General features: G+C 46.4%; 23 non-coding genes and 28 pseudogenes across 23 annotated transcripts; all 51 read right to left on the bottom strand.

Annotated features, from left to right (window-relative positions):
* Positions 1–33: 33 nt before the first annotated feature.
* Positions 34–152, bottom strand: LOC142111016 (5S ribosomal RNA; annotated as a pseudogene).
* A 273-nt stretch (positions 153–425) lies between these two features.
* Positions 426–544, bottom strand: LOC142110451 (5S ribosomal RNA; annotated as a pseudogene).
* Positions 545–625: 81 nt separating this feature from the next.
* On the bottom strand, positions 626–744 carry LOC142110788 (5S ribosomal RNA). The gene has a single exon (XR_012680724.1). It is a non-coding gene; the product is annotated as a 5S ribosomal RNA (ribosomal RNA).
* An 81-nt stretch (positions 745–825) lies between these two features.
* On the bottom strand, positions 826–944 carry LOC142110740 (5S ribosomal RNA). The gene has a single exon (XR_012680678.1). It is a non-coding gene; the product is annotated as a 5S ribosomal RNA (ribosomal RNA).
* An 80-nt stretch (positions 945–1024) lies between these two features.
* On the bottom strand, positions 1025–1143 carry LOC142109676 (5S ribosomal RNA; annotated as a pseudogene).
* Positions 1144–1414: 271 nt separating this feature from the next.
* On the bottom strand, positions 1415–1533 carry LOC142110910 (5S ribosomal RNA). Its single transcript, XR_012680840.1, has one exon. It is a non-coding gene; the product is annotated as a 5S ribosomal RNA (ribosomal RNA).
* An 81-nt stretch (positions 1534–1614) lies between these two features.
* LOC142110266 (5S ribosomal RNA) lies at positions 1615–1733 on the bottom strand (annotated as a pseudogene).
* Positions 1734–1811: 78 nt separating this feature from the next.
* Positions 1812–1930, bottom strand: LOC142110217 (5S ribosomal RNA). Its single transcript, XR_012680497.1, has one exon. It is a non-coding gene; the product is annotated as a 5S ribosomal RNA (ribosomal RNA).
* An 81-nt stretch (positions 1931–2011) lies between these two features.
* On the bottom strand, positions 2012–2130 carry LOC142110148 (5S ribosomal RNA; annotated as a pseudogene).
* A 475-nt stretch (positions 2131–2605) lies between these two features.
* Positions 2606–2724, bottom strand: LOC142110222 (5S ribosomal RNA; annotated as a pseudogene).
* Positions 2725–2807: 83 nt separating this feature from the next.
* LOC142110943 (5S ribosomal RNA) lies at positions 2808–2928 on the bottom strand. Its single transcript, XR_012680871.1, has one exon. It is a non-coding gene; the product is annotated as a 5S ribosomal RNA (ribosomal RNA).
* An 80-nt stretch (positions 2929–3008) lies between these two features.
* On the bottom strand, positions 3009–3127 carry LOC142109684 (5S ribosomal RNA; annotated as a pseudogene).
* Positions 3128–3398: 271 nt separating this feature from the next.
* On the bottom strand, positions 3399–3517 carry LOC142110678 (5S ribosomal RNA). The gene has a single exon (XR_012680618.1). It is a non-coding gene; the product is annotated as a 5S ribosomal RNA (ribosomal RNA).
* Positions 3518–3597: 80 nt separating this feature from the next.
* On the bottom strand, positions 3598–3716 carry LOC142109853 (5S ribosomal RNA; annotated as a pseudogene).
* An 81-nt stretch (positions 3717–3797) lies between these two features.
* On the bottom strand, positions 3798–3916 carry LOC142109997 (5S ribosomal RNA; annotated as a pseudogene).
* Positions 3917–3995: 79 nt separating this feature from the next.
* Positions 3996–4114, bottom strand: LOC142111004 (5S ribosomal RNA; annotated as a pseudogene).
* An 80-nt stretch (positions 4115–4194) lies between these two features.
* Positions 4195–4313, bottom strand: LOC142110603 (5S ribosomal RNA). Its single transcript, XR_012680546.1, has one exon. It is a non-coding gene; the product is annotated as a 5S ribosomal RNA (ribosomal RNA).
* An 82-nt stretch (positions 4314–4395) lies between these two features.
* Positions 4396–4514, bottom strand: LOC142109714 (5S ribosomal RNA; annotated as a pseudogene).
* Positions 4515–4752: 238 nt separating this feature from the next.
* On the bottom strand, positions 4753–4871 carry LOC142109864 (5S ribosomal RNA; annotated as a pseudogene).
* A 240-nt stretch (positions 4872–5111) lies between these two features.
* On the bottom strand, positions 5112–5230 carry LOC142110677 (5S ribosomal RNA). The gene has a single exon (XR_012680617.1). It is a non-coding gene; the product is annotated as a 5S ribosomal RNA (ribosomal RNA).
* An 81-nt stretch (positions 5231–5311) lies between these two features.
* On the bottom strand, positions 5312–5430 carry LOC142110255 (5S ribosomal RNA; annotated as a pseudogene).
* Positions 5431–5508: 78 nt separating this feature from the next.
* On the bottom strand, positions 5509–5627 carry LOC142110206 (5S ribosomal RNA). Its single transcript, XR_012680496.1, has one exon. It is a non-coding gene; the product is annotated as a 5S ribosomal RNA (ribosomal RNA).
* Positions 5628–5708: 81 nt separating this feature from the next.
* On the bottom strand, positions 5709–5827 carry LOC142110893 (5S ribosomal RNA). Its single transcript, XR_012680824.1, has one exon. It is a non-coding gene; the product is annotated as a 5S ribosomal RNA (ribosomal RNA).
* A 273-nt stretch (positions 5828–6100) lies between these two features.
* On the bottom strand, positions 6101–6219 carry LOC142110305 (5S ribosomal RNA; annotated as a pseudogene).
* An 80-nt stretch (positions 6220–6299) lies between these two features.
* LOC142110787 (5S ribosomal RNA) lies at positions 6300–6418 on the bottom strand. Its single transcript, XR_012680723.1, has one exon. It is a non-coding gene; the product is annotated as a 5S ribosomal RNA (ribosomal RNA).
* Positions 6419–6499: 81 nt separating this feature from the next.
* Positions 6500–6618, bottom strand: LOC142110739 (5S ribosomal RNA). Its single transcript, XR_012680677.1, has one exon. It is a non-coding gene; the product is annotated as a 5S ribosomal RNA (ribosomal RNA).
* Positions 6619–6698: 80 nt separating this feature from the next.
* LOC142110165 (5S ribosomal RNA) lies at positions 6699–6817 on the bottom strand (annotated as a pseudogene).
* Positions 6818–6897: 80 nt separating this feature from the next.
* LOC142110676 (5S ribosomal RNA) lies at positions 6898–7016 on the bottom strand. Its single transcript, XR_012680616.1, has one exon. It is a non-coding gene; the product is annotated as a 5S ribosomal RNA (ribosomal RNA).
* An 80-nt stretch (positions 7017–7096) lies between these two features.
* Positions 7097–7215, bottom strand: LOC142109852 (5S ribosomal RNA; annotated as a pseudogene).
* An 81-nt stretch (positions 7216–7296) lies between these two features.
* LOC142109914 (5S ribosomal RNA) lies at positions 7297–7415 on the bottom strand (annotated as a pseudogene).
* Positions 7416–7494: 79 nt separating this feature from the next.
* On the bottom strand, positions 7495–7613 carry LOC142109974 (5S ribosomal RNA; annotated as a pseudogene).
* Positions 7614–7693: 80 nt separating this feature from the next.
* Positions 7694–7812, bottom strand: LOC142110766 (5S ribosomal RNA). The gene has a single exon (XR_012680702.1). It is a non-coding gene; the product is annotated as a 5S ribosomal RNA (ribosomal RNA).
* An 83-nt stretch (positions 7813–7895) lies between these two features.
* On the bottom strand, positions 7896–8014 carry LOC142109713 (5S ribosomal RNA; annotated as a pseudogene).
* Positions 8015–8253: 239 nt separating this feature from the next.
* LOC142109861 (5S ribosomal RNA) lies at positions 8254–8372 on the bottom strand (annotated as a pseudogene).
* Positions 8373–8644: 272 nt separating this feature from the next.
* Positions 8645–8763, bottom strand: LOC142110047 (5S ribosomal RNA; annotated as a pseudogene).
* An 80-nt stretch (positions 8764–8843) lies between these two features.
* On the bottom strand, positions 8844–8962 carry LOC142110867 (5S ribosomal RNA). Its single transcript, XR_012680800.1, has one exon. It is a non-coding gene; the product is annotated as a 5S ribosomal RNA (ribosomal RNA).
* An 81-nt stretch (positions 8963–9043) lies between these two features.
* On the bottom strand, positions 9044–9162 carry LOC142110163 (5S ribosomal RNA; annotated as a pseudogene).
* An 81-nt stretch (positions 9163–9243) lies between these two features.
* Positions 9244–9362, bottom strand: LOC142110820 (5S ribosomal RNA). The gene has a single exon (XR_012680756.1). It is a non-coding gene; the product is annotated as a 5S ribosomal RNA (ribosomal RNA).
* A 79-nt stretch (positions 9363–9441) lies between these two features.
* On the bottom strand, positions 9442–9560 carry LOC142110959 (5S ribosomal RNA). The gene has a single exon (XR_012680887.1). It is a non-coding gene; the product is annotated as a 5S ribosomal RNA (ribosomal RNA).
* An 81-nt stretch (positions 9561–9641) lies between these two features.
* On the bottom strand, positions 9642–9760 carry LOC142110510 (5S ribosomal RNA). The gene has a single exon (XR_012680533.1). It is a non-coding gene; the product is annotated as a 5S ribosomal RNA (ribosomal RNA).
* Positions 9761–9840: 80 nt separating this feature from the next.
* Positions 9841–9958, bottom strand: LOC142110293 (5S ribosomal RNA; annotated as a pseudogene).
* An 82-nt stretch (positions 9959–10040) lies between these two features.
* Positions 10041–10159, bottom strand: LOC142110977 (5S ribosomal RNA). Its single transcript, XR_012680904.1, has one exon. It is a non-coding gene; the product is annotated as a 5S ribosomal RNA (ribosomal RNA).
* A 272-nt stretch (positions 10160–10431) lies between these two features.
* On the bottom strand, positions 10432–10550 carry LOC142110179 (5S ribosomal RNA; annotated as a pseudogene).
* An 80-nt stretch (positions 10551–10630) lies between these two features.
* Positions 10631–10749, bottom strand: LOC142110786 (5S ribosomal RNA). Its single transcript, XR_012680722.1, has one exon. It is a non-coding gene; the product is annotated as a 5S ribosomal RNA (ribosomal RNA).
* Positions 10750–10830: 81 nt separating this feature from the next.
* Positions 10831–10949, bottom strand: LOC142110737 (5S ribosomal RNA). The gene has a single exon (XR_012680675.1). It is a non-coding gene; the product is annotated as a 5S ribosomal RNA (ribosomal RNA).
* Positions 10950–11188: 239 nt separating this feature from the next.
* Positions 11189–11307, bottom strand: LOC142109860 (5S ribosomal RNA; annotated as a pseudogene).
* Positions 11308–11579: 272 nt separating this feature from the next.
* Positions 11580–11698, bottom strand: LOC142110120 (5S ribosomal RNA; annotated as a pseudogene).
* Positions 11699–11778: 80 nt separating this feature from the next.
* Positions 11779–11897, bottom strand: LOC142110866 (5S ribosomal RNA). Its single transcript, XR_012680799.1, has one exon. It is a non-coding gene; the product is annotated as a 5S ribosomal RNA (ribosomal RNA).
* Positions 11898–11978: 81 nt separating this feature from the next.
* On the bottom strand, positions 11979–12097 carry LOC142110232 (5S ribosomal RNA; annotated as a pseudogene).
* An 81-nt stretch (positions 12098–12178) lies between these two features.
* On the bottom strand, positions 12179–12297 carry LOC142110441 (5S ribosomal RNA). Its single transcript, XR_012680527.1, has one exon. It is a non-coding gene; the product is annotated as a 5S ribosomal RNA (ribosomal RNA).
* An 82-nt stretch (positions 12298–12379) lies between these two features.
* Positions 12380–12498, bottom strand: LOC142109712 (5S ribosomal RNA; annotated as a pseudogene).
* Between the last annotated feature and the right edge of the window lie 2 nt (positions 12499–12500).

The following is a 12500-nucleotide window of genomic DNA, read 5'->3' as shown; positions in this document are numbered from 1 at the left end:
TTGAAGGAGGCCGGAACAAGAGAGAAAAAAAAAAGCCTACAGCACCTGGTATTTCCAGGTGGTCTCCCATCCAAGTACTAACCAGGCCCAGCCCTGCTTAGCTTCCAAGATCAGACAAGATTGGGCTTGTTCAGGGTGGTGTGGCTGTAGGTATTGGTTTCATATTGACCTACATCTCTTATACATCTCAAAACCAGCATTGAAGGAAGTCGGAACAAGAGAGAAAAAAAAAAGGGCCTACAGCACCTGGTATCCCCAGGTGGTCTCGCATCCAAGTACTAACCAGGCCTGGCTCTGCTTAGCTTCCAAGATCAGGCTTGTTCAGGGTGGTGTGGCTGTAGGTATTGGTTTTACTATTGACATACATCTCTTATACATCTAAAAACCAGCATTGAAGGAAGCCGGAACAAGAGAGAAAAAAAAAAAGCCTACAGCACCTGGTATTCCCAGGTGGTCTGCCATCCAAATACTAACCAGGCCTGGCCCTGCTTAGCTTCCAAGATCAAACGAGATTGGGCTTGTTTAGAGATGTGTAGCTGTAGGTTTTGGTATCCTATTGACCTACATCTCTTATAATCTCAAAACCAGCATTGAAGGGAAGCCGGAACAAGAGAGAAAAAAAAAAGGCTTACAGCACCTGGTATTCCCAGGTGGTCTCCCATCCAAGTACTAACCAGGCCCGTCCCTGCTTAGCTTCCAAGATCAGACGAGATTGGGCTTGTTCAGGGTGGTGTGGCTGTAGGTATTGTTTTCCTATTGACCTACATCTCTTATACATCTAGAAAACAGCATTGAAGGAAGCCGGAACAAGAGAGAAGAAAAAAAGGCCTACAGCACCTGGTATTCCCAGGTGGTCTCCCATCCAAGTACTAACCAGGCCCGGCTCTGCTTAGCTTCCAAGATCAGACGAGATTGGGCTTGTTCAGGGTGGTGTGGCTGTAGGTATTGGTTTCCTATTGACCTACATCTCTTATACATCTGAAAACCAACATTGAAGGAGGCCGGAACAAGAGAGAAAAAAAAAAGCCTACAGCACCTGGTATTTCCAGGTGGTCTCCCATCCAAGTACTAACCAGGCCCAGCCCTGCTTAGCTTCCAAGATCAGACGAGATTTGGCTTGTTCAGGGTGGTGTGGCTGTAGGTATTGGTTTCCTATTGACCTACATCTCTTATACATCTCAAAACCAGCATTGAAGGAAGTCGGAACAAGAGAGAAAAAAAAAAGGGCCTACAGCACCTGGTATCCCCAGGTGGTCTCGCATCCAAGTACTAACCAGGCCTGGCTCTGCTTAGCTTCCAAGATCAGGCTTGTTCAGGGTGGTGTGGCTGTAGGTATTGTTTTCCTATTGACCTACATCTCTTATACATCTAAAAACAAGCATTGAAGGAGGCCGGAACAAGAGAGAAAAAAAAAAGCCTACAGCACCTGGTATTTCCAGGTGGTCTCCCATCCAAGTACTAACCAGGCCCAGCCCTGCTTTGCTTCCAAGATCAGACGAGATTGGGCTTGTTCAGGGTGGTGTGGCTGTAGGTATTATTTTCCTATTGACCTACATCTCTTATACATCTAGAAACCAGCATTGAAGGAAGCCGGAACAAGAGAGAAGAAAAAAAGGCCTACAGCACCTGGTATTCCCAGGTGGTCTCCCATCCAAATACTAACCAGGCCCGGCTCTGCTTAGCTTCCAAGATCAAACAAGATTGGGCTTGTTCAGAGATGTGTAGCTGTAGGTATTGGTTTTGTATTGACCTACATCTCTTATAATCTCAAAACCAGCATTGAAGGAAGCCGGAACAAGAGAGAAAAAAAAAGCCTACAGCACCTGGTATTCCCAGGTGGTCTCCCATCCAAGTACTAACCAGGCCTGGCCCTGCTTAGCTTCCAAGATCAGATGAGATTGGGCTTGTTCAGGGTGGTGTGGCTGTAGGCATTTTTTTCCTATTGACCTACATCTCTTATACATCTAGAAACCAGCATTGAAGGAAGCCGGAACAAGAGAGAAGAAAAAAAGGCCTACAGCACCTGATATTCCCAGGTGGTCTCCATTCCAAGTACTAACCAGGCCCGGCTCTGCTTAGCTTCCAAGATCAGACGAGATTGGGCTTGTTCAGGGTGGTGTGGCTGTAGGTATTGGTTTCCTATTGACCTACATCTCTTATACATCTCAAAACCAGCAATTGAAGGAAGTCGGAACAAGAGAGAAAAAAAAAAAGGGCCTACAGCACCTGGTATCCCCAGGTGGTCTCGCATCCAAGTACTAACCAGGCCTGGCTCTGCTTAGCTTCCAAGATCAGGCTTGTTCAGGGTGGTGTGGCTGTAGGTATTGGTTTTTACTATTGACATACATCTCTTATACATCTAAAAACCAGCATTGAAGGAAGCCGGAACAAGAGAGAAAAAAAAAAAGGCTACAGCAATTGGTATTCCCAGGTGGTCTCCCATCCAAGTACTAACCAGGCCTTGGCCCTGCTTAGCTTCCAAGATCAAACGAGATTGGGCTTGTTTAGAGATGTGTAGCTGTAGGTTTTGGTATCCTATTGACCTACATCTCTTATAATCTCAAAACCAGCATTGAAGGAAGCCGGAACAAGAGAGAAAAAAAAAGGCTTACAGCACCTGGTATTCCAGGTGGTCTCCCATCCAAGTACTAACCAGGCCCGTCCCTGCTTAGCTTCCAAGATCAGACGAGATTGGGCCTTGTTCAGGGTGGTGTGGCTGTAGGTATTTGTTTTCCTATTGACCTACATCTCTTATACATCTAGAAAACAGCATTGAAGGAAGCCGGAACAAGAGAGAAGAAAAAAAGGGCCTACAGCACCTGGTATTCCCAGGTGGTCTCCCATCCAAGTACTAACCAGGCCCAGCCCTGCTTAGCTTTCCAAGATCAGACGAGATTGGGCTTTGTTCAGGGTGGTGTGGCTGTAGGTATTGGTTTCCTATTGACCTACATCTCTTATACATCTGAAAACCAACATTGAAGGAGGCCGGAACAAGAGAGAAAAAAAAAAGCCTACAGCACCTGGTATTTCCAGGTGGTCTCCCATCCAAGTACTAACCAGGCCTAGCCCTGCTTAGCTTCCAAGATCAGACGAGATTGGGCTTGTTCAGGGTGGTGTGGCTGTAGGTATTGGTTTCCTATTGACCTACATCTCTTATACATCTCAAAACCAGCATTGAAGGAAGTCGGAACAAGAGAGAAAAAAAAAAGGGCCTACAGCACCTGGTATCCCCAGGTGGTCTCGCATCCAAGTACTAACCAGGCCTGGCTCTGCTTAGCTTCCAAGATCAGGCTTGTTCAGGGTGGTGTGGCTGTAGGTATTGTTTTCCTATTGACCTACATCTCTTATACATCTAAAAACAAGCATTGAAGGAGGCCGGAACAAGAGAGAAAAAAAAAAGCCTACAGCACCTGGTATTTCCAGGTGGTCTCCCATCCAAGTACTAACCAGGCCCAGCCCTGCTTAGCTTCCAAGATCAGACGAGATTGGGCTTGTTCAGGGTGGTGTGGCTGTAGGTATTATTTTCCTATTGACCTACATCTCTTATACATCTAGAAACCAGCATTGAAGGAAGCCGGAACAAGAGAGAAGAAAAAAGGCCTACAGCACCTGGTATTCCCAGGTGATCTCCCATCCAAGTACTAACCAGGCCCGTCCCTGCTTAGCTTCCAAGATCAGACAAGATTGGGCTTGTTCAGGGTGGTGTAGCTGTAGGTATTGTTTTCCTATTGACCTACATCTCTTATACATCTAGAAACCAGCATTGAAGGAAGCCGGAACAAGAGAGAAGAAAAAAAGGCCTACAGCACCTGGTATGCCCAGGTGGTCTCCCATCCAAGTACTAACCAGGCCCGGCTCTGCTTAGCTTCCAAGATCAGACGAGATTGGGCTTGTTTAGGGTGGTGTGGCTGTAGGTATTGGTTTCCTATTGACCTACATCTCTTATACATCTCAAAACCAGCATTGAAGGAGGCCGGAACAAGAGAAAAAAAAAAAGCCTACAGCACCTGGTATTCCCAGGTGGTCTTCCATCCAAGTACTAACCAGGCCCGGCTCTGCTTAGCTTCCAAGATCAGACGAGATTGGGCTTGTTCAGGGTGGTGTGGCTGTAGGTATTGGTTTCCTATTGACCTACATCTCTTATACATCTCAAAACCAGCATTGAAGGAGGCCGAAACAAGAGAGAAAAAAAAAAGCCTACAGCACCTGGTATTTCCAGGTGGTCTCCCATCCAAGTACTAACCAGGCCCAGCCCTGCTTAGCTTCCAAGATCAGATGAGATTGGGCTTGTTCAGGGTGGTGTGGCTGTAGGTATTGTTTTCCTATTGACCTACATCTCTTATACATCTAAAAACAAGCATTGAAGGAAGCCGGAACAAGAGAGAAAAAAAAAAAGGCCTACAGCACCTGGTATTCCCAGGGGGTCTCCCATCCAAGCACTAACCAGGCCTGGCCCTGCTTAGCTTCCAAGATCAGATGAGATTGGGCTTGTCCAGGGTGGTGTGGCTGTAGGTATTGGTTTCCTAATGACCTACATCACTTATACATTTTAAAACCAGCATTGAAGTAAGCCAGAACAAGAGAGAAAAAAAAAAGTACTAACCAGGCCCAGACCTGCTTAGCTTTCAAGATCAGACGAGATTGGGCTTGTTCAGGGTGGTGTGGCTGTAGGTATTGGTTTCCTATTGACCTACATCTCTTATACATATCAAAACCAGCATTGAAGGAGGCCGGAACAAGAGAGAAAAAAAAAGCCTACAGCACCTGGCATTTCCAGGTGGTCTTCCATCCAAGTACTAACCAGGCCCAGCCCTGCTTAGCTTCCAAAATCAGACGAGATTGGGTTTGTTCAGGGTGGTGTGGCTGTAGGTTACGGTTTCCTATTGACCTACATCTCTTATACATCTCAAAACCAGCATTGAAGGAAGTCGGAACAAGAGAGAAAAAAAAAAAGTACTAACCAGGCCCAGACCTGCTTAGCTTTCAAGATCAGACGAGATTGGGCTTGTTCAGGGTGGTGTGGCTGTAGGTATTGGTTTCCTATTGACCTACATCGCTTATACATCTAAAAACAAGCATTGAAGGAGGCCGGAACAAGAGAGAAAAAAAAAAGCCTACAGCACCTGGTATTTCCAGGTGGTCTCCCATCCAAGTACTAACCAGGCCCAGCCCTGCTTAGCTTCCAAGATCAGACGAGATTGGGCTTGTTCAGGGTGGTGTGGCTGTAGGTATTATTTTCCTATTGACCTACATCTCTTATACATCTAGAAACCAGCATTGAAGGAAGCCGGAACAAGAGAGAAGAAAAAAAGGCCTACAGCACCTGGTATTCCCAGGTGGTCTCCCATCCAAATACTAACCAGGCCTGGCTCTGCTTAGCTTCCAAGATCAAACAAGATTGGGCTTGTTCAGAGATGTGTAGCTGTAGGTATTGGTTTTGTATTGACCTACATCTCTTATAATCTCAAAACCAGCATTGAAGGAAGCCGGAACAAGAGAGAAAAAAAAAGCCTACAGCACCTGGTATTCCCAGGTGGTCTCCCATCCAAGTACTAACCAGGCCTGGCCCTGCTTAGCTTCCAAGATCAGATGAGATTGGGCTTGTTCAGGGTGGTGTGGCTGTAGGCATTTTTTTCCTATTGACCTACATCTCTTATACATCTAGAAACCAGCATTGAAGGAAGCCGGAACAAGAGAGAAGAAAAAAAGGCCTACAGCACCTGATATTCCCAGGTGGTCTCCCATCCAAGTACTAACCAGGCCCGGCTCTGCTTAGCTTCCAAGATCAGACGAGATTGGGCTTGTTCAGGGTGGTGTGGCTGTAGGTATTGGTTTCCTATTGACCTACATCTCTTATACATCTCAAAACCAGCATTGAAGGAAGTCGGAACAAGAGAGAAAAAAAAAAGGGCCTACAGCACCTGGTATCCCCAGGTGGTCTCGCATCCAAGTACTAACCAGGCCTGGCTCTGCTTAGCTTCCAAGATCAGGCTTGTTCAGGGTGGTGTGGCTGTAGGTATTGGTTTTACTATTGACATACATCTCTTATACATCTAAAAACCAGCATTGAAGGAAGCCGGAACAAGAGAGAGAAAAAAAAAGCCTACAGCACCTGGTATTCCCAGGTGGTCTCCCATCCAAGTACTAACCAGGCCTGGCCCTGCTTAGCTTTCAAGATCAAACGAGATTGGGCTTGTTTAGAGATGTGTAGCTGTAGGTTTTGGTATCCTATTGACCTACATCTCTTATAATCTCAAAACCAGCATTGAAGGAAGCCGGAACAAGAGAGAAAAAAAAAAGGCTTACAGCACCTGGTATTCCCAGGTGGTCTCCCATCCAAGTACTAACCAGGCCCGTCCCTGCTTAGCTTCCAAGATCAGACGAGATTGGGCTTGTTCAGGGTGGTGTGGCTGTAGGTATTGTTTTCCTATTGACCTACATCTCTTATACATCTAGAAAACAGCATTGAAGGAAGCCGGAACAAGAGAGAAGAAAAAAAGGCCTACAGCACCTGGTATTCCCAGGTGGTCTCCCATCCAAGTACTAACCAGGCCCGGCTCTGCTTAGCTTCCAAGATCAGACGAGATTGGGCTTGTTCAGGGTGGTGTGGCTGTAGGTATTGGTTTCCTATTGACCTACATCTCTTATACATCTGAAAACCAACATTGAAGGAGGCCGGAACAAGAGAGAAAAAAAAAAGCCTACAGCACCTGGTATTTCCAGGTGGTCTCCCATCCAAGTACTAACCAGGCCCAGCCCTGCTTAGCTTCCAAAATGAGACGAGATTGGGCTTGTTCAGGGTGGTGTGGCTGTAGGTATTGGTTTCCTATTGACCTACATCTCTTATACATCTAAAAACAAGCATTGAAGGAGGCCGGAACAAGAGAGAAAAAAAAAAGCCTACAGCACCTGGTATTTCCAGGTGGTCTCCCATCCAAGTACTAACCAGGCCCAGCCCTGCTTAGCTTCCAAGATCAGACGAGATTGGGCTTGTTCAGGGTGGTGTGGCTGTAGGTATTATTTTCCTATTGACCTACATCTCTTATACATCTACAAACCAGCATTGAAGGAAGCCGGAACAAGAGAGAAGAAAAAAGGCCTACAGCACCTGGTATTCCCAGGTGATCTCCCATCCAAGTACTAACCAGGCCCGTCCCTGCTTAGCTTCCAAGATCAGACAAGATTGGGCTTGTTCAGGGTGGTGTAGCTGTAGGTATTGTTTTCCTATTGACCTACATCTCTTATACATCTAGAAACCAGCATTGAAGGAAGCCGGAACAAGAGAGAAGAAAAAAAGGCCTACAGCACCTGGTATGCCCAGGTGGTCTCCCATCCAAGTACTAACCAGGCCCGGCTCTGCTTAACTTCCAAGATCAGACGAGATTGGGCTTGTTTAGGGTGGTGTGGCTGTAGGTATTGGTTTCCTATTGACCTACATCTCTTATACATCTCAAAACCAGCATTGAAGGAGGCCGGAACAAGAGAAAAAAAAAAAGCCTACAGCACCTGGTATTCCCAGGTGGTCTTCCATCCAAGTACTAACCAGGCCTGGCTCTGCTTAGCTTCCAAGATCAGACGAGATTGGGCTTGTTCAGGGTGGTGTGGCTGTAGGTATTGGTTTCCTATTGACCTACATCTCTTATACATCTGAAAACCAGCATTGAAGGAGGCCGAAACAAGAGAGAAAAAAAAAAGCCTACAGCACCTGGTATTTCCAGGTGGTTTCCCATCCAAGTACTAACCAGGCCCAGCCCTGCTTAGCTTCCAAGATCAGATGAGATTGGGCTTGTTCAGGGTGGTGTGGCTGTAGGTATTGTTTTCCTATTGACCTCCATCTCTTATACATCTAAAAACAAGCATTGAAGGAAGCCGGAACAAGAGAGAAAAAAAAAAAAGGCCTACAGCACCTGGTATTCCCAGGGGGTCTCCCATCCAAGCACTAACCAGGCCTGGCCCTGCTTAGCTTCCAAGATCAGATGAGATTGGGCTTGTCCAGGGTGGTGTGGCTGTAGGTATTGGTTTCCTAATGACCTACATCACTTATACATTTTAAAACCAGCATTGAAGTAAGCCAGAACAAGAGAGAAAAAAAAAAAGTACTAACCAGGCCCAGACCTGCTTAGCTTTCAAGATCAGACGAGATTGGGCTTGTTCAGGGTGGTGTGGCTGTAGGTATTGGTTTCCTATTGACCTACATCTCTTATACATATCAAAACCAGCATTGAAGGAGGCCGGAACAAGAGAGAAAAAAAAAGCCTACAGCACCTGGCATTTCCAGGTGGTCTTCCATCCAAGTACTAACCAGGCCCAGCCCTGCTTAGCTTCCAAAATCAGACGAGATTGGGTTTGTTCAGGGTGGTGTGGCTGTAGGTTACGGTTTCCTATTGACCTACATCTCTTATACATCTCAAAACCAGCATTGAAGGAAGTCGGAACAAGAGAGAAAAAAAAAAGGGCCTACAGCACCTGGTATTCCCAGGTTGTCTCGCATCCAAGTACTAACCAACCCCGGCTCTGCTTAGCTTCCAAGATCAGGCTTGTTCAGGGTGGTGTGTCTGTATGTATTGGTTTCCTATTGACCTACATCTCTTATACATCTAAAAACCAGCATTGAAGGAAGCCGGAACAAGAGAGAAAAAAAAAAAGCCTACAGCACCTGGTATTCCCAGGTGGTCTCCCATCCAAGTACTAACCAGGCCTGGCCCTGCTTAGCTTCCAAGATCAGATGAGATTGGGCTTGTTTAGAGATGTGTAGCTGTAGGTTTTGGTTTCCTATTGACCTACATCTCTTATTATCTCAAAACCAGCATTGAAGGAAGCCGGAACAAGAGAGAAAAAAAAAAGGCCTACAGCACCTGGTATTCCCAGGTGGTCTCCCATCCAAGTACTAACCAGGCCTGTCCCTGCTTAGCTTCCAAGATCAGACGAGATTGGGCTTGTTCAGGGTGGTGTGGCTGTAGGTAACGTTTTCCTATTGACCTACATCTCTTATACATCTAGAAACCAGCATTGAAGGAAGCCGGAAGAAGAGAGAAGAAAAAAAGGCGTACAGCACCTGGTATTCCCAGGTGGTCTCCCATCCAAGAACTAACCAGGACCGTCCCTGCTTAGCTTCCAAGATCAGAAGAGATTGGGCTTGTTCAGGGTGGTGTGGCTGTAGGTATTGTTTTCCTATTGACCTACATCTCTTATACATCTAGAAACCAGCATTGAAGGAAGCCGGAACAAGAGAGAAGAAAAAATGGCCTACAGCACCTGGTATTCCCAGGTGGTCTCCCATCCAAGTACTAACCAGGCCCGGCTCTGCTTAGCTTCCAAGATCAGACGAGATTGGGCTTGTTCAGGGAGGTGTGGCTGTAGGTATTGGTTTCCTATTGACCTACATCTCTTATACATCTCAAAACCAGCATTGAAGGAGGCCGGAACAAGAGAGAAAAAAAAAGCCTACAGCACCTGGTATTTCCAGGTGGTCTCCCATCCAAGTACTAACCAGGCCCAGCCCTGCTTAGCATCCAAGATCAGACGAGATTGGGCTTGTTCAGGGTGGTGTGGCTGTAGGTATTGTTTTCCTATTGACCTACATCTCTTATACATCTAGAAACCAGCATTGAAGGAAGCCGGAACAAGAGAGAAGAAAAAAAGGCCTACAGCACCTGGTATTCCCAGGTGGTCTCCCATCCAAGTACTAACCAGGCCCGGCTCTGCTTAGCTTCCAAGATCAGACGAGATTGGGCTTGTTCAGGGAGGTGTGGCTGTAGGCATTGGTTTCCTATTGACCTACATCTCTTATACATCTCAAAACCAGCATTGAAGGAGGCCGGAACAAGAGAGAAAAAAAAAAGCCTACAGCACCTGGTATTTCCAGGTGTCTCCCATCCAAGTACTAACCAGGCCCGGCTCTGCTTAGCTTCCAAGATCAGACGAGATTGGGCTTGTTCAGGGAGGTGTGGCTGTAGGTATTGGTTTCCTATTGACCTACATCTCTTATACATATAAAAACCAGCATTGAAGGAAGCGGGAACAAGAGAGAAAAAAAAAAAGGCCTACAGCACCTGGTATTCCCAGGTGGTCTCCCATCCAAGTACTAACCAGGCCCGTCCCTGCTTAGCTTCCAAGATCAGATGAGATTGGGCTTGTTCAGGGTGGTGTGGCTGTAGGTATTGTTTTCCTATTGACCTACATCTCTTATACATCTAGAAAACAGCATTGAAGGAAGCCGGAACAAGAGAGAAGAAAAAAAGGCCTACAGCACCTGGTATCCCCAGGTGGTCTCGCATCCAAGTACTAACCAGGCCTGGCTCTGCTTAGCTTCCAAGATCAGGCTTGTTCAGGGTGGTGTGGCTGTAGGTATTGGTTTTACTATTGACATACATCTCTTATACATCTAAAAACCAGCATTGAAGGAAGCCGGAACAAGAGAGAAAAAAAAAAAGCCTACAGCACCTGGTATTCCCAGGTGGTCTCCCATCCAAGTACTAACCAGGCCTGGCCCTGCTTAGCTTCCAAGATCAAACGAGATTGGGCTTGTTTAGAGATGTGTAGCTGTAGGTTTTGGTATCCTATTGACCTACATCTCTTATAATCTCAAAACCAGCATTGAAGGAAGCCGGAACAAGAGAGAAAAAAAAAAGGCTTACAGCACCTGGTATTCCCAGGTGGTCTCCCATCCAAGTACTAACCAGGCCCGTCCCTGCTTAGCTTCCAAGATCAGACGAGATTGGGCTTGTTCAGGGTGGTGTGGCTGTAGGTATTGTTTTCCTATTGACCTACATCTCTTATACATCTAGAAAACAGCATTGAAGGAAGCCGGAACAAGAGAGAAGAAAAAAAGGCCTACAGCACCTGGTATTCCCAGGTGGTCTCCCATCCAAGTACTAACCAGGCCCGGCTCTGCTTAGCTTCCAAGATCAGACGAGATTGGGCTTGTTCAGGGTGGTGTGGCTGTAGGTATTGGTTTCCTAATGACCTACATCACTTATACATTTTAAAACCAGCATTGAAGTAAGCCAGAACAAGAGAGAAAAAAAAAAAGTACTAACCAGGCCCAGACCTGCTTAGCTTTCAAGATCAGACGAGATTGGGCTTGTTCAGGGTGGTGTGGCTGTAGGTATTGGTTTCCTATTGACCTACATCTCTTATACATATCAAAACCAGCATTGAAGGAGGCCGGAACAAGAGAGAAAAAAAAAGCCTACAGCACCTGGCATTTCCAGGTGGTCTTCCATCCAAGTACTAACCAGGCCCAGCCCTGCTTAGCTTCCAAAATCAGACGAGATTGGGTTTGTTCAGGGTGGTGTGGCTGTAGGTTACGGTTTCCTATTGACCTACATCTCTTATACATCTCAAAACCAGCATTGAAGGAAGTCGGAACAAGAGAGAAAAAAAAAAGGGCCTACAGCACCTGGTATTCCCAGGTTGTCTCGCATCCAAGTACTAACCAACCCCGGCTCTGCTTAGCTTCCAAGATCAGGCTTGTTCAGGGTGGTGTGTCTGTATGTATTGGTTTCCTATTGACCTACATCTCTTATACATCTAAAAACCAGCATTGAAGGAAGCCGGAACAAGAGAGAAAAAAAAAAAGCCTACAGCACCTGGTATTCCCAGGTGGTCTCCCATCCAAGTACTAACCAGGCCTGGCCCTGCTTAGCTTCCAAGATCAGACGAGATTGGGCTTGTTTAGAGATGTGTAGCTGTAGGTTTTGGTTTCCTATTGACCTACATCTCTTATTATCTCAAAACCAGCATTGAAGGAAGCCGGAACAAGAGAGAAAAGAAAAAGGCCTACAGCACCTGGTATTCCCAGGTGGTCTCCCATCCAAGTACTAACCAGGCCTGTCCCTGCTTAGCTTCCAAGATCAGACGAGATTGGGCTTGTTCAGGGTGGTGTGGCTGTAGGTAACGTTTTTCTATTGACCTACATCTCTTATACATCTAGAAACCAGCATTGAAGGAAGCCGGAAGAAGAGAGAAGAAAAAAAGGTGTACAGCACCTGGTATTCCCAGGTGGTCTCCCATCCAAGAACTAACCAGGACCGTCCCTGCTTAGCTTCCAAGATCAGACGAGATTGGGCTTGTTCAGGGTGGTGTGGCTGTAGGTATTGTTTTCCTATTGACCTACATCTCTTATACATCTAGAAACCAGCATTGAAGGAAGCCGGAACAAGAGAGAAGAAAAAATGGCCTACAGCACCTGGTATTTCCAGGTGGTCTCCCATCCAAGTACTAACCAGGCCCAGCCCTGCTTAGCTTCCAAGATCAGATGAGATTGGGCTTGTTCAGGGTGGTGTGGCTGTAGGTATTGTTTTCCTATTGACCTACATCTCTTATACATCTAAAAACAAGCATTGAAGGAAGCCGGAACAAGAGAGAAAAAAAAAAAGGCCTACAGCACCTGGTATTCCCAGGGGGTCTCCCATCCAAGCACTAACCAGGCCTGGCCCTGCTTAGCTTCCAAGATCAGATGAGATTGGGCTTGTCCAGGGTGGTGTGGCTGTAGGTAT

The sequence above is a fragment of the Mixophyes fleayi genome (genome assembly GCF_038048845.1).
Source record: "Mixophyes fleayi isolate aMixFle1 chromosome 3 unlocalized genomic scaffold, aMixFle1.hap1 SUPER_3_unloc_1, whole genome shotgun sequence".
Lineage (NCBI taxonomy): Eukaryota > Metazoa > Chordata > Amphibia > Anura > Limnodynastidae > Mixophyes > Mixophyes fleayi.
This window is presented reverse-complemented; position numbering and strand designations above follow the sequence as displayed.